Source organism: Triturus cristatus, chromosome 9, assembly GCF_964204655.1.
Source record: "Triturus cristatus chromosome 9, aTriCri1.1, whole genome shotgun sequence".
Lineage (NCBI taxonomy): Eukaryota > Metazoa > Chordata > Amphibia > Caudata > Salamandridae > Triturus > Triturus cristatus.
Genome location: NC_140592.1, coordinates 893,760,327 through 893,775,420, shown reverse-complemented (window position 1 = coordinate 893,775,420; position 15,094 = coordinate 893,760,327). Strand labels below are relative to the sequence as shown.

The window sequence follows — 15,094 nt, the reverse complement described above, 5'->3', positions numbered from 1 at the left end:
ACTTACGATAGACTGGTGGACTGATAGATGCTTAGGATTGGTTATGGGACAGATGTATCTATGGATATATAGGCGTATGGCTGCATGAATGACACAGTGCTTACAATAGGCGAGTGCGCTCATAGATGCTTAAGATAAGTGCAGGAACAGATGCATGTATGTATATAAGTAGGAATGTATGCATCCATTAAAAGATGGTTGGATGGCACACTGCTTAGGATAGATGAATCCTGGGCTTTAATTGGGCCGGGTCTGAGGACCAGCACTTATTTTCAAGGAGCCTCCAAAAGGGTCTCTAGCAGGCTCTATTTTCAGCCCAATTTTATTTTCGGCCCTCGCAAACATAGTCAATTTTTTGTTATTGCACTGCAGTGATAGCATGCACATCGATGTACGCATGCTTATTTTGCTCACTACTGAGAACTGGAGACATCACGCTACGTTACCCACATTTCAGAAGGAAGTGAAATCCTTTAAAAAATGTTTTTTTCCAAACGTAGGATAATTGGAGAGGATTTTCTAAAGCACACAATGATACTTATCTTGATTTAGTCCACGGCCCAACTTGCATAGTCCACACCCCTTTAAGAGCTTTGCCCCCTCCCCTTTTAGAGTACCCCACTTTCTGAAATGCTCATAACCAAAGCGTATTAAAACATGCAAATTTGCGAGTACAACATATACCATGCCATAGGGCACTTTATAAGTGCTCCCAGTGGTACTACATCACCTTTATTAGCTCGACATCTGCACGTTACTATATTCTGTGGTTTAATCAGAAACATGCCCACCTCCCCCACAACCACCCACGCACCTTCCTTAACCTTACGAAATCAAACAGAAACCCCCTATTCCTAGTAGCGCCACTATACCCATACACAGGCTTAATTTTAACATGTGTCTACCGGAACACTGAAGAACCGGAATAACCCACTTACTGGGTCTCGGCGGCGGGGGAACCGCCCAAGTCTTCCATACCCTCCATATGTAGTAAAAGGAGACACAGGAGCCTTCGTCTGCAGGAGGAACCCAGATTTATTCAAATAGCCCGGGCTATGGAACAGAGTCCCAAGCTAGTCAGAGACAAAACTCAGGAGGCTGCTGCTTTACTCCACAGCTTACAAGCCTTTTATACTTTTTCATTCCAGTCTTTTGGCTGTTAGTCCATTGTTCAATCAGGGCAGTGTTTGCAGTTGATAACCAGATCCAGACGATATTTGTAGGTGGTGACCTGGTTAAGGCTTGGTACACAAATCATTGTTCACTCAGTGTGATCAAAGCTGGTCTTTCAGGTCATTGTTCATTCAGCTTGATCAAAGCCCGGTCTTTCAGGTCATTGTTTAATCACCCTGATCAAGGCCCAGCAGACAGACCATTGTCCAGATAACCTGATCATGGTGTCAAGGATGTTTACCAGGCTGGGAGCAGGAGATGTAAAACAAATCATTTACCCAGGGCTTGAGTGTCTCAGGGCTATCTGTTGAACTGCAAAGAACAGGGGGGTTGGGTGTGCGACAGTTCCTGGGCAGAAATGCAGGCTGCAATATGGTTTTTGTCGTGTCAGTTAGAATTTTCCCAGGCATCAGCAGAAACGACCAGGTGGGTCGTGTGGAAGTGTTTGACACGAGATGGCAATGAAAAAACAATGGAGTCTCGGTACAAATTATGCCGATCAGAAGAACACTTTTCCTCAACACTTATCAGCAAAAACTATTGAAACATGCAAATTCGCGGGTAAAACATAAACCATCCCATAGCACTGTTTATAAATGGGCCCAGTGAAACTACATTACCTTTAGTAACTACACATGCCCACGTTACAAATATCCGTCTTATAATCAGCAACATACGCACCTCCCCCACCCATCCCTTGCTTAACCCTATGAAATCAAACAACGAGCCCCAGCACTCCCGTTACCGCTACTATAGCCATACATAGACTTAATGTCAACAGGTGTCTGCCGGAACGCTCATCAGCAAAAGCTATTAAAACTTGCAATTTTGCAACTCGCACATACACCATACCATAAGACGGTTTATAAATAGTCACAGTACCACTACACCACCTCAACACCCGCCCTTGCTTAACTTTACGCAAAAAAAGAAAGAGCCCCACAAACGTAGAAGCGCCACTATAGCCATACAGAGGCTTGATTTCAACAGATGTCTCCCGAGAAGCTCATCAGCAAAACGTATTAAAACATACAAATTTGCGGGTAAAATATATACCATGCCATATGGCACTTTATAAGTGTTCCCAGTGGTACTACATCACCTTTAGTACCTCCACATCTCCACGTTACTATATTCTGTGTTTCAAACAACAACATAACTACCTCCCCCACACCCACCCCTGCCCTTGCTGAACAGTACGAAATCAAACAGAAACCCCCCCATTCCTAGTAGCACCACTATACACATATACAAAGTTAATTTTAACAAGTGTCTGCCGGAACACTTATCAGCAAAAAGTATTCAAACATGCAAAGTGGCGGGTAACACATAAACCATCCCATAGCACAGTTTATAAATGGGCCCAGTTGAACTACACCACCTTTACTAGCTAGACATCTATATGTTACGGAAGTCGATTAGAGTGTATAACAGGGCATGGGAAGAGTAAACAAAGTTCTAATTCCCAAACTATTGATATACAGTCCCTTTACTGTATCTATATCAAAGATATTAAATGGAATGAATAAATTCACAAGTGTTTCAAAAGGGATAGTGAAGCTCACCATTAGTATAACACGAACCACTTTAACACCTACATATATCCACCACAGCGACACAGCCTGACAAATAGTATCACTTATAATCACATGTAGTTCTCTAATGTCAACAAAGTCATACAGAAAATATACCGCACATTTACATTTTTTTTTATCTCTCACACATTTATAAAACATGTCTTCTAAAGAAGCACTCCCCAACTACTTCTATTCCATAAGAACAGACAATAATTAATACGTTTACTACCATATATTTTAGTATATCTACCTTTTTATTATTCACTAGTCAGAAACTACAAAAACAATTCACTATACCCAAATGCAAACCAGAAACCATATTCATATTTATCTCAACTTAGGATCACATGATTCAAACTATGCGTACATATAAAAGGAACGTATCATTTATCCTATCTCCATCTCCTCTCCATGTAATCTCAAAACACTGTACACGGCCCCATTGCACAACAACCTACCCTGACTTACATTCAAACCTACCTCTCAGTGTCAAAAATAAGACCACAACCTGCCCACATAACATTTCTGCATTTCGTTTTATCGCTTTTAACTTAATAACACATACGTCTCCTACCACCACCCCCCTACCCCACTATTTCCACAAAAAGTATCAGTTGCAAACGTGCAACATTTTCTTTATCACCCTAAATACATTACAAACTCAAATTAACGCTGCACCTCATTTTCAAAACAATTCACTCCTATAAAGATGACAAACTACACTTCTTCTCTGTGAAAAATTCCTAAACATATATAAAATACTTATATAACAACAGCTCAAATTTTATGCATATTTCATAACCAATATCAAACACCACGCTTTACTAACACCATATTACTTTGAAATAAAAAATACTTTCAAAATTAAAAACATCACCTCAAATACTTAATCAATTCTATAAAACACATAACACACCTTGTTCATTTATAACTCACCTTTGTAGTTGTTATCCAGATTTCAAATGACACACGCATACAATTCTCTCTTTCTCACATAGTACATGTAAAGCTCTGACTTCATCAAGAATGAAACCAGGAATGGCACAATTTCTCTGTCACTCCACACATAAATACATGTAAAGAACAAAACAGAATACTTCAATCCTTCAACGACATTCCAAAACTTATCTCCATTGGTTAATTTTGAATTTTCCTTCCGAAAAACTACTTATTATTCCGCGCCACATACAGGTCACAAGTTCAACCTATTTTATCACCACACTATCTGGAACCTTCTACGACACCTGCAGGTTAAAAGTTCATCATTTTTTTTTTAACCTAACGATATACTTTTGCAACATTTTATCGAACCTTCAACGGCACGTGCACGTTAAAAGTTCACAATAGGGGTCAGTAGTTCATCAGCTTTAATCCCGACTCCAGCAGCACCTCACCTTACGCCCCCAGCGCCATCAGACCCGTAGGAGTCAGTGCTTTCCACTTTCCAAATACCAAATTCATTTCATACACACAGATTTACCTTCGCACTCATTATATAACACCCCCTAAGCACCATACACAAGTTACAATGTTTGAAACAAAAGTGTCTCCAAGTAGCTATAACTACATACTGACACTACTTGCACAAATGTGGCACAGCGGCCAGAGTACATGACTTCACAGCATATGACACACAGTTTGGGCTCATGCTTTCATCCCCGAGTCTGGCAGCAGCTCAGCTTAGCAGCATGAGACTCTACACACTACCTCACATATATTCCGTATCCCATAACTATCAGACCAGTAAGGGTCAGAAGTTCGTCCTAGTAGTTATAAACACATGCTGACACTACTTCCACAGCTGTACTACAGCAGCCACGGCACATGACTTCACAGCATAAGACACACAATTTAGACTCATGCTCTAATCCCCGAGTCCTGCACCACCTCACCTTAGGAGCATCACACTCTAGGCAATACCTCACTTAATTTTCGTAGCCTAGCACTTTCACACCGGTAGGTATGATTAGTTCACTTCGCACCCCCTCTATAGCACACCCTAACTTCCTCCTTCCATGAGATTCTAGACAATACCTCATGTATTTTCCGTACCCAGGACTTTCACACCACTACGGGTCAGTAGTTCATCCTAGTAGGTATAAACACATGCTGAGACTACTTCCACAACTGTACTGCAGCGGCCAGGACACATGACTTCACAGCATAAGACGCACAGTGTGGGCTCACGCTTTAATACTAGAGTCGCGCACAAGCTCACCTTAGAAACATCACACACTAGCCAATACCTCACTTAATTTTTGTAGCCTAGAACTTTCACACTGGTAGGTATGATTAGTTCACTTCGCACCCCCTCTATAGCACACCCTAAATACCCCACAAAGGTTACAGTGCTCCTACCCTCCTGTTTCCCACATTTTTTGCCCTTTTTTCCCCTTACTTGCTTCAACGGAATCACAAAATGGCAGCCAACACTTCCTAGTTGCAAACGCTCGCAGCGCTCGCAGCCAATCAGCAGCAAGCTTGTGCTCGTAACGTCTAAGCCAATCAGATTACAGAAATCCCAAATATCGATATCTGTGAATTTAGATATTTCTCAAAAACTACTGAACGGATTTACACCAAATAAACAAAAGCGTGCTTTCTAGACCAAGACCCATCTCCCTGCCAAATTTGGGGTAATTCCTTTCACCCGTTCGACCTGTAGCCTTGTCTAAAGTTTCCTATGGAAATTAACATTGAAAAAACACGTTTTGGGCGCCCCCTTTTTTCTCGGCCCCCCTTGACGAATCACCCCCAAACTTTCAACGTAGGAGCTGATCTCAACAAAGAATTAGTTTTGAAAATTTCACGAAGATTCATTAATCGGCGCCAAAGTTATTGCGAATAGAATGATGCCATTTTCCTATAGTAACTAGGTCCTAACTATAACTACCTACTGGCAACTTTACCTTATTGTTTCGAGACTTAAGGAATCTCCAATATATATATATATATATATATATATATATATATATATATATATAAATTCACTGAAAAAACCATAGGTTTCACACACTTTATAGTTAGGAATTAGCATTTAAAAAACCTTGCAAATTCACTTAAAAAACCATAGGCTTCACACATGTTATAGTTAGCTGGACATTTCACTCGTGAAAAACCATTGAAATTCCCCCGTTATAGTTAGTGCAGGCAACTATAACTCACGCGACCGCAATCCTCTGCTGATGACGTCAGATATTACATCACTGTATTTAGACACCTATTTACCCATGTCTTCTTCCATTAATCTTTAGCTATACATATATTACAAATATTTTTTTTTCAGAAAGACACATATGTCATCAGTGATGTAATATCTGACGTCATCAGCAGAGGATTGCGGTCGCGTGAGTTATAGTTGCCGGCACTAACTATAACGGGGGAATTTCAATGGTTTTTTACGAGTGAAATGTCCAGCTAACTATAACATGTGTGAAACCTATGGTTTTTTAAGTGAATTTGCAAGGTTTTTTAAATGCTAATTCCTAACTATAACGTGTGTGAAACCTATGGTTTTTTCAGTGAATTTGTACGGTTTTTTAAATGCTAAGTTCTGTATTTATTTTTTTTTTTTAAGGTTTTTCACTGTGCGCGTACTGTACGCGCACGGTGCGCTTCGCGCACCGTGTGCGCGATGTGGGCTCGCGGGGCGTTTCGCGCACCGCGCGCCCACGTTACGCAGTTCACGGAATTTTTCCGTTTCTACCGTACGCGCATGCTACGCGCACTCTGCGATTTTTCATAAGAAAATTAAAAGAAATTTTGGCCCTTGGGGGTCCTTCTGGGACCCCCTGACAAAGGCTAGGGGGTCAGGAACTGTCCACCCTGCCCCCTTTTCACGTTCTCCACCTTTGTTTTTCACCCCCTCAGACTGCGAGAGACAAAATGGCGGCCGACACTTCCTGGTTTCGACCGGTTCGAATGTTTACTAAGATCTAACAACCAATCAGAATCGCACTCGCGCACGGCAGCGTGCGCGTACGGTACATTTTACCGTACGCGCACGGAGCGCGCCTATAGATATATATATTGATTTAAATGCTATTTTCTCAGGAAATACTGAACAGATTTACACCAGACCTGCAAAAGGCACATCCCTGACCTGAGGGCTACCTCGCTGCCAAATCTCAAGTAATTCTGTTCAGCCGTTCGGGCTGTAGCTGGGACTAAAGGTCCTATGGAAAAATGCATGGGGAAAACGCGTTTTGGGACCCCCCCTTTTTCTCAGCCCCCGCTTGACGAATCCCCCCGAGACTTTCAGGGAAGGAGCGAAGCGGAGCGCCCCACCTATTTTGAAACTTTTGCGAAGATTCGTCAATCGGCGCCAAAGTTATTCAAAATAGAATGTTGCGGATTTCCTATGGAAACACGGTCCTAACTATAACTATCTACTGGCGACCGCCAGTAGATAATATATATATATATATATATATATATATATATATATATATACTAGAGTCATGGTGGTGTTAGATTGAGAGAATCTATACCAGCCTTTTTATCAGTACGTCCTCAATATTTTGGCTATGATTTAACAATATTCTCTGTAATATTCTGGACCCACACATCAGCAGGGATGGCAAAGTGCCCAGTTTTTGCTCTTCTGCCAGCACTACCTCTTTCCAGGGCCACCCTCTGCTCACCAGCCTGAAGCACTCTGAGGGCCTTTGGAGATGATTGCAATGACTGTAGAGCTAAATCTCCGCATGATTCAAAGAGCATCCCTTTTGGCTGGAGTATATAACAAAGCCACTGTGTCGAATGGATAGAGCCACCGGGAAAGGTGGGGGGATTGCTATTATTTTTAAACATCATTTTCAATGTAAACTGGACCCTGTAGACCTCCCTAACTGCGGAGCTGCGCTTTTTAAAATCACACTGAATCCTAAATTCACCTTTTCGGGCTTATTGGTGTACCGCCCCCCAGGCCCTTCCACTTCTTGGTCAGCCACCTTGCCTGGTCTTTTATCTCCTCTACTTTTGAGTTCCACAAATTTTTCTTTAATTGGTGATTTGAATTTACATTTGGAGGACTGTTCAAATTCTACATGTACCAATTTTATTGCAGATCTTGCGGCCATGAATATTCATCTTTGCAATTCTGGCCCCACACATAATGCTAGACATCTTTTAGATCCTATCTTTTCCAGTTTTTCCTCCATTAAATGCGAACTAGCAACACCTATTATCTGGTCGGATAATTTTTTACAAAAGTTTATAATTTCCATCCCTGCAAGTCTTACATCTGTACTTCCTTTGTCCATGCTTTCTAAAAGGGACTGGAAAAAAATTGATATAGCTGCCTTGAACAATCTCCTTAATGTAAATGTTCCTATTGTCGATTCTCAGGTCGATGTACTTTCTAAAAACATTCCTAATTGGCTTTCCGACGCTGTTGATGGATGCCTTCCTTTGATCAAGAAAAAATTGATTCACCATCGCTCCCCTGCTCCATGGTACAGCGATACCCTTAAAGTTGAAAAATCCAAATGCAAAGCACTGGAAAGGAAATGGCGAAGAAATTACGCCCCTGATTTGAAAGTAGTTTACAAAAATTCCCAAAAAATCTACCATGATCTATGTAAAACCGTGAGAGCCGCGTATATTCTCAACACTATCGCTGCCGCCACAAATTGTCCCAAGACACTTTTCAGTTTAATAAAAAATCTTGCTGGTTCTGAAACCATAGCTAAGCCACTGCCATTAAATAGGAACCAGTGTGAGGATCTTGCTCTCTTTTTCTCATGCAAAATAGAAAAAATCCATTTGGAAATAATAAATTCCTCTTTGTTTTGTTCTCCTCAACAACAAGCGACCACCACGACCTATATGTTGCCGTCTCTAAATCCAGCTAGTATCTCTATGGAACATCTTAATAATCTTCCTTTGATAGCCTCCTGGCCTCTTTTAAATTTGGTCTCCCTTGGTCCTATTCTTGCCGAAATAAAATCTGGCTCTCCAAATGATCCTCTACCCATCTCCACTATATAACAACTTGATCCCTCTCATCTGCAGGTTATCTTGAAAGCTCTGAATTTCTCACTGCAAGAGTCCAATGTTCTGTCTGCCTGGAAACACGTAATGGTTGTCCCGTTGCTAAAGAAGCCCACTGCAGACCCTAAAGTTTTTGCTAATTATCGACCCATCTCCCTTCTGCCCGCTTTTTCTAAGATTCTGGAAAGACATATTCATTTTTATCTTTCCAAGTTTGTTGAAACAAACAAAATACTTAATTCTTCACAATCCGGTTTCAGAGCAGGTTTCTCGACCGAGACCACTCTGTTAGGGGTCACAGAAAGATTCGGTTTCACCTGGATGTTGGAGACACAGTCGCGCTCATACTGTTGGATCTGAGCGCGGCGTTTGATACCATCTCCCATCCTATACTAATAAATAGATTGAGATCCTTTGGCATCTGCGGCTCAGCCCTGTATTGGTTGGTCTCTTTTTTAGCCGACCGCACCTTTCAGGTTTTCTCTGCCTCTGACAGCTCAAATGTCTTTTCATCGCCTTTTGGGGTCCCTCAAGGCTCCATTCTGAGTCCTTTGCTTTTTAATCTTTATGTCAGGGCGCTAGCAGACATTGCTGACAAAGCTGGGCTGACTCTTTTTACATATGCTGATGATTCTCAAATCATCTTCTCATTTTCCAACTCTGACCCATGCTCTCCCTCCTGCCTCCAGTTGGGTCTTCGTCAAATCGCAATTTGGATGAGCTAAAATTATTTGAAGCTCAACGGCAATAAAACCGAGGTCCTTATTCTGGGTAAAAAGAAAGACCTCTGGGGCACCTCTCACAGGCCTGACGAGATGGGTGCTCTTCCGCGGCCAGTTGATCATGTCCGCAATCTGGGTTTTCATATTGACGACTCTTTGTCGATGCACCATCAAGCAGTCAAGGTTGCTGCTACTTGCTTTACCATTTTAAAATGGTTGTGCAAGATCCTTTGGATGTTGCCCAATGCCACCCAGAAAACTGTGATCCATGCTCTCATTACATCACGACTGGACTACGGGAATGTTCTTTTTCTGGGTGCAAACAAGGCTGTGTCCCGTAGATTGCAACTTGTGCAAAATTCTGCTGCAAGACTCCTCTGTAGGGTTCCCAGATATTCTCCTATCTCAGAACACCTCCGAGATCTACATTGGCTCAGAATTGAAAAGCGGATTGAATTTAAAGCACTGATTTATATGTTTAAAACCAAATGGGGTTTAGCACCTGACTGTTGCATTCCCTCGTCTGCCCTTATGTTCCTACCCGTCATCTCCGCTCTGCCTCGCTTTAAAAAATTTTGGTTCCAAGGTTCAAACTTGCCAGAATGGGCGGTAGATCTTTTTCGGTTCTAGGTCCTACTCTTTGGAATTCCATTCCTCTTGCTATACGCAAGGAAACCTTGTACACCCAGTTTCGTCGCTTACTGAAACCCTGGTTATATAACCAATCAACTTCTCAGAATCAATTATTCTTTCCGTTTTCCTGTTTTCTTTCAGTACTGTCCAGGCGCCGGGAAACCCTTTTTGGGTAGCTGTTGCGCCTTATAAATTTAATAAATAAATAAATGTAATTACCCAGTGATGCAATGCAAGGACTGTGTTGCAGACTGACAAACTATGCTAGTCCACAGTTGTGATAGCTATGATAATCAAAAAGTATGAATTCCCTATGATAAATGTCTATGAAAATGATATGGGTGTAATTGACCATAATCATGCTTGTTTGGTTAGGAAAAGTTTGATGGGATGAAGTTTCCTGGCCCTTCACTGAAGTAAGGATACCAGACTCCGATTGATATAGTGTTTGTTACTAATTATTCTCTGTGTTATTTAAGTTATTGTTACATTGTTAGGGTAAAGGTGTGTTGTATCAGCTTCAAATACACTGTCATCACTCCGGAGCTCAGTCCATTTCAATGGGTGTGCCCCAGTGGCCTGGCTATGCCCCTTCCCCTGCTGTAGAGCAAAGGCTGAGGCTTCTGCTCCTGGGCCAGACTGAGAAGTAAAAACTCATCACAGGGGCCAGAAACTTGTGGAGAGAAAAAGGAATACTGCAGTGGAGGATGCAGATTTGGCACCGGGTATGAGTGCTAGGGACGAGAGCTCTTGTAGATACCACATTGAACAGGTGGCCTTAGCGAGCTCTGATGATGACAGAGGAGGAAGCAGATGTGGATAGGACCTGAGGGACAGGCAGCACAACCAACCACAACAGTCACTAGAATTAGTCAAGGATTGGAGCTTGGCAAAACAGGGATGGGAACACCCAATCCAGTAACTTTATTTGATCGAATTGATAAACATAGATCATATAAGTATACATATAAAAGAAAAATAAACATTCTTTTTCTAAAAACACTTTTTTGTAAAAACTAGTAATTAAAAGGACCTATGACCGGCCCAACACAATAAGCTTCAGTATATACATTACACAGCAGTTCACATTTTAGTCTTAGTGCTATATGCTATAAGTGCATTAATCAATCATGCAACTATCCTCACCCACCCAACTAGCAATTAATTAGCAAATAAATAAAATTAATTAAAAATGAAATATCAATTATGTTCTTTAAAACGTTGTAAAATAACGTGGCTTATACATATGTTTTATCATGTTGGATCTTAATCACGTGGCTGTTTTTCACGTTACCATTAAAAGCTCAGGTGAATAAATAGCTAGGGTTTTCACATTTCTCCCTTATAGAGCTCGTCTCCTATGCAAGCAGGCCCAAAAAAAGATGCTATGCAGAGGCCGACATAAGGGTCAGAGAGCTTCTTCATGAAAAACAAGGCAATACGAAATTGATTAAAATTGTGCCTCCTTAAAAGGGGTAAAAGGTATCTAGATCTCTGTTCTTTATAAAAGTAACAAAAGAAAAAAAGGTGAAGATCACATTGCACATGGAACACCCACTATGACAGAGGACACCAACAGCCACTGCTTAAAGTAAGTAGTGTGCCAAAAAAAATGGTATACAGAAAAGGGGGAACTGGCAGTGGATGGGACTCTGGAAGCTCTGGGTGTGGGCCTGTGGGTGACAGAAGGCATCGGTAGTTGTCTCTGCAAGCATGTAGAAGGCTCTGACAGAAGCAGATGGGAAGAAGGATTAGGAGGAGGGCTTTGCAACAAGTAGCAGAAGGTGCAAGTACTTTGGTAGCCAGCAACAGCAAGCAATAGGACAGCTCATACACAAACATGGAGAACGCATCACCTTTGAAGCCTCTGTGGTGTGTAGAGGGAATCTGTTTGACAATAAATTGCGACCACTAGCCCCTGAGTTCTCTAGGGTATATTTTTCATAATTATGTGGTTTCATTATGTTTACATGAGGTAAAGCCTCCTCACTTTTCCCATTTCGTTAACAAATCCATCCATATGTGATGCATTTTTAGCCAAGAGTGCTGTGGAAATGTAGAATTGCATTGCACTGCTTGTTATCACACACATTTAGATTTATGGGATATTACAACGTATAAACAAGCACTAGCAACGCAAATAGGTCTTCCTTTAATCTGCTAACAAATGCAAATACAGCCATACACAAATGATGTTACTATGCATTAGCACATTAGACCCAGACATTTTGGTTTGGGAAATGTGTGGTACATACCCTTCACCCAACTCATATTGCATCATTAGTCAATCACACTTTTCTTCATGGGGCCAAACATATTGCCATGAACTGTCCATGGTTTTCAGGAATCAAACCGCGATGGCTTCGCACCCTATAAGAAAGAGCTTTGCTGCTTACAAGACTTTGTCTACTGTCTATCATTCAAGTGTATCATAAACGTATCAATAACTGTAGAACCTGCATTGCAATTTTTTTGTTAAAACCCCACAACATCATAACTGTGTAGCTGATCTACTCCCTCCATGATTACATTTCCCTGATTATTTCAGTTACGCTTCTCTGGGAGTACCTACTTCCATACATCCAAGGAAAAATTACAAGTGAGTACATTACAATTACATTACAAATACTTTGCTTTACCTCCTCACGTGGAGGTAATTTCTACTTTAATGGAACGTGATATTCTAGCTTTTGAGAATCACCAAAAGTTATGTATGCACCAGTTACATGTAGAGGTGGGCAGAATGTTTCATTCCACCTGCAGAATTGGCAGAATTTGGCGACTCTGAGTTACTCTTGTAACGTGGTGTTCCAGACAAATTCCACCAATCACTGTGTGTTGGGATATTTTTCCTGTGAAGCTCCAGAAATCCGAGCGTGATTTGGCGTCCCCTAGAGGCATTTTCCAATGCGGGCGGGTGCAGGTGCTCACGGTGAGAGGGCTGCTGCTCAACTAGGGGGCATATTATCAAGCCAGGCGATAAAATTATTGCCGCTTTAGCGGCAGAAAACTGCCGCTAAAACGGCGATAATGGGCTTGATAATATGCTCTTTGACTTCCAATTGAAGCGCATGTTAGACGTCCTTCACATTTAACATGGGCTTCAATTGGAATTCCATAGAGCATTTTATCAAGCCCATTATCGCCGTTTTAGCGGCAGTTTTCTGCCGCTAAAGCGGCGATAATTTTATCGCCTGGCTTGATAATATGCCCCATGATTTGCCACTGCTCGAGTAGATTTTCTACTCGTGGCAGCAAAATCAATTAAAATGGCTATGCACTCTTTTCCACCGCATGACGTCGTTCACGCTGATTTTTCAGCGCTACTTGCAATACTGGTGCTAAATTGCAGGATGAGAATTCGACATGCATATTTCCACCTGTTGGTGGAACTCCAGGGAATCTCACAGAGTTTTTATTTATCTACATGGAATTCAGCGGTGTGAAACTCTGCGAGTTCCGCCCACCCCTTGTTATATATGTTTGCAGTAATAAGACACACTTACGCCTCGAATGATTTTCGTGAAAAGACCCAAATAGCTAGGCTGCACTTTCTACCACTTTTACTCATCTATCTATATGCTTAATAGTTTATGCATATTATACTTAGTAGTGATCCTTTCGAATCAACTATTAACGTGAAAGCTATGTGAAAAACTATTTGCATTTATTAAGTCATCACAACGCCTGTGAGGAGATGTAATGGTCAAAAAAATCCTTTTTGGTTACAGGAAGCATTTTTATTCTGGTCTCCAGGAGCTTGTATCTGTGAGTAAATATCGGTAAAAACATATTTCTGGGAAACCCTTAGTAATTATTTCATGCGAACAAATTTTCATAACAGCCTCAGACACAAAGGGATTTTTTTCCAGAAATGTACATCAAACAAATAGCATTTCTTTTTATTGAAAGAGTTCCTTAAGGGCTTTTTTATTCTTAATGCGGCAATATATGAAGTAGACCGTATTGCAATATTTGTAATTCTTTAATTAAGAATGACGACAGTTTCTGTGAAAAAATTATGTGTTTCTCCCTAATGTGGCATCGATGTTGCATACAATCATAGTTGTCACGTGGTCTTGATTAAGGTAATCTCACTACAATAATGCACTACAAAGAATTACTCTAAAATATTTAAATTTGACTAATGGGTATGCAGACACACAAATGAAGAACAATATGAGGTTGAACGTGGCTTTCAACATCTCGTATACTTCAAAGGTTCAATGTTGAAACGAATATCCCGGGTATCAATTGAATTCACAGGTTTCTCATATCTTTTGTTTGCTGAGAAAACAATAAGGGAAGGATTTGAAATAAAAAATAGAGAACAAGTCTCTAACTATTTGTTATAATACAAATATTTGAAACGTGTTCAGCTTACCTGCATCTACCTATTTCCAGCTTTCTTTTTGTCACCTTTTGTCACCTCACCATGTGTTTGCCTACCTACGAGAAAAAAAAGCTTTTCTGTTTCTTACCCATACTACCTTATTTTACAGGCCCTGAAGAGGCAGTGACTATCTGATGGTGTTTCATGACGGGCAGAGGGCTTCAGAAGACAGCTGAAGGCGGTATGGGACTTGTTGTGGATTATATGGGAGTCATCTGGTATCTCTTGATCAATAAGAGCCAGTTAGGGGTCACTGAGAGCCACCAGAATATATATATCGGAAACGGATTGGAGTCTCAGAAATTTTGCATGCATCAGTGCCCTAGCTCTTCGGGTGTTTTCATAGGTATTAGCTTACGCCAATCATTAAAAACAGTGGGGCAGATTTATGAGCCCCTTGCGCCACTTTTGCGTCACTTTTAACATGGGAAAAGTGACGCAAAAGTGGCGCAAGGGGCTCATAAATCTGCCCCAGTTTTTTTAATTAATAATTGATTAAATGGACATATAGCATTTCTATGTTAGTCCTTTGAAGCTCTGTGAATAAACATTTCAAATATACTTTTAAATTAGTGTTCTGATATGTCATTGTCAACCCAACC

The 15,094-nt window shown here is 41.0% G+C and overlaps 1 long non-coding RNA gene across 1 annotated transcript in view; it reads left to right on the top strand.

Moving 5' to 3' along the window:
* LOC146799029 (uncharacterized) overlaps positions 1 to 14,793 on the top strand; it is a 180,937-nt gene extending 166,144 nt beyond the window's left edge. Inside the window, exon 3 of the long non-coding RNA XR_014969230.1 lies at positions 14,602 to 14,793. This is a non-coding gene — a long non-coding RNA (uncharacterized LOC146799029). The remainder of the gene's footprint in view (positions 1 to 14,601) is intronic.
* Positions 14,794 to 15,094: the final 301 nt, after the last annotated feature.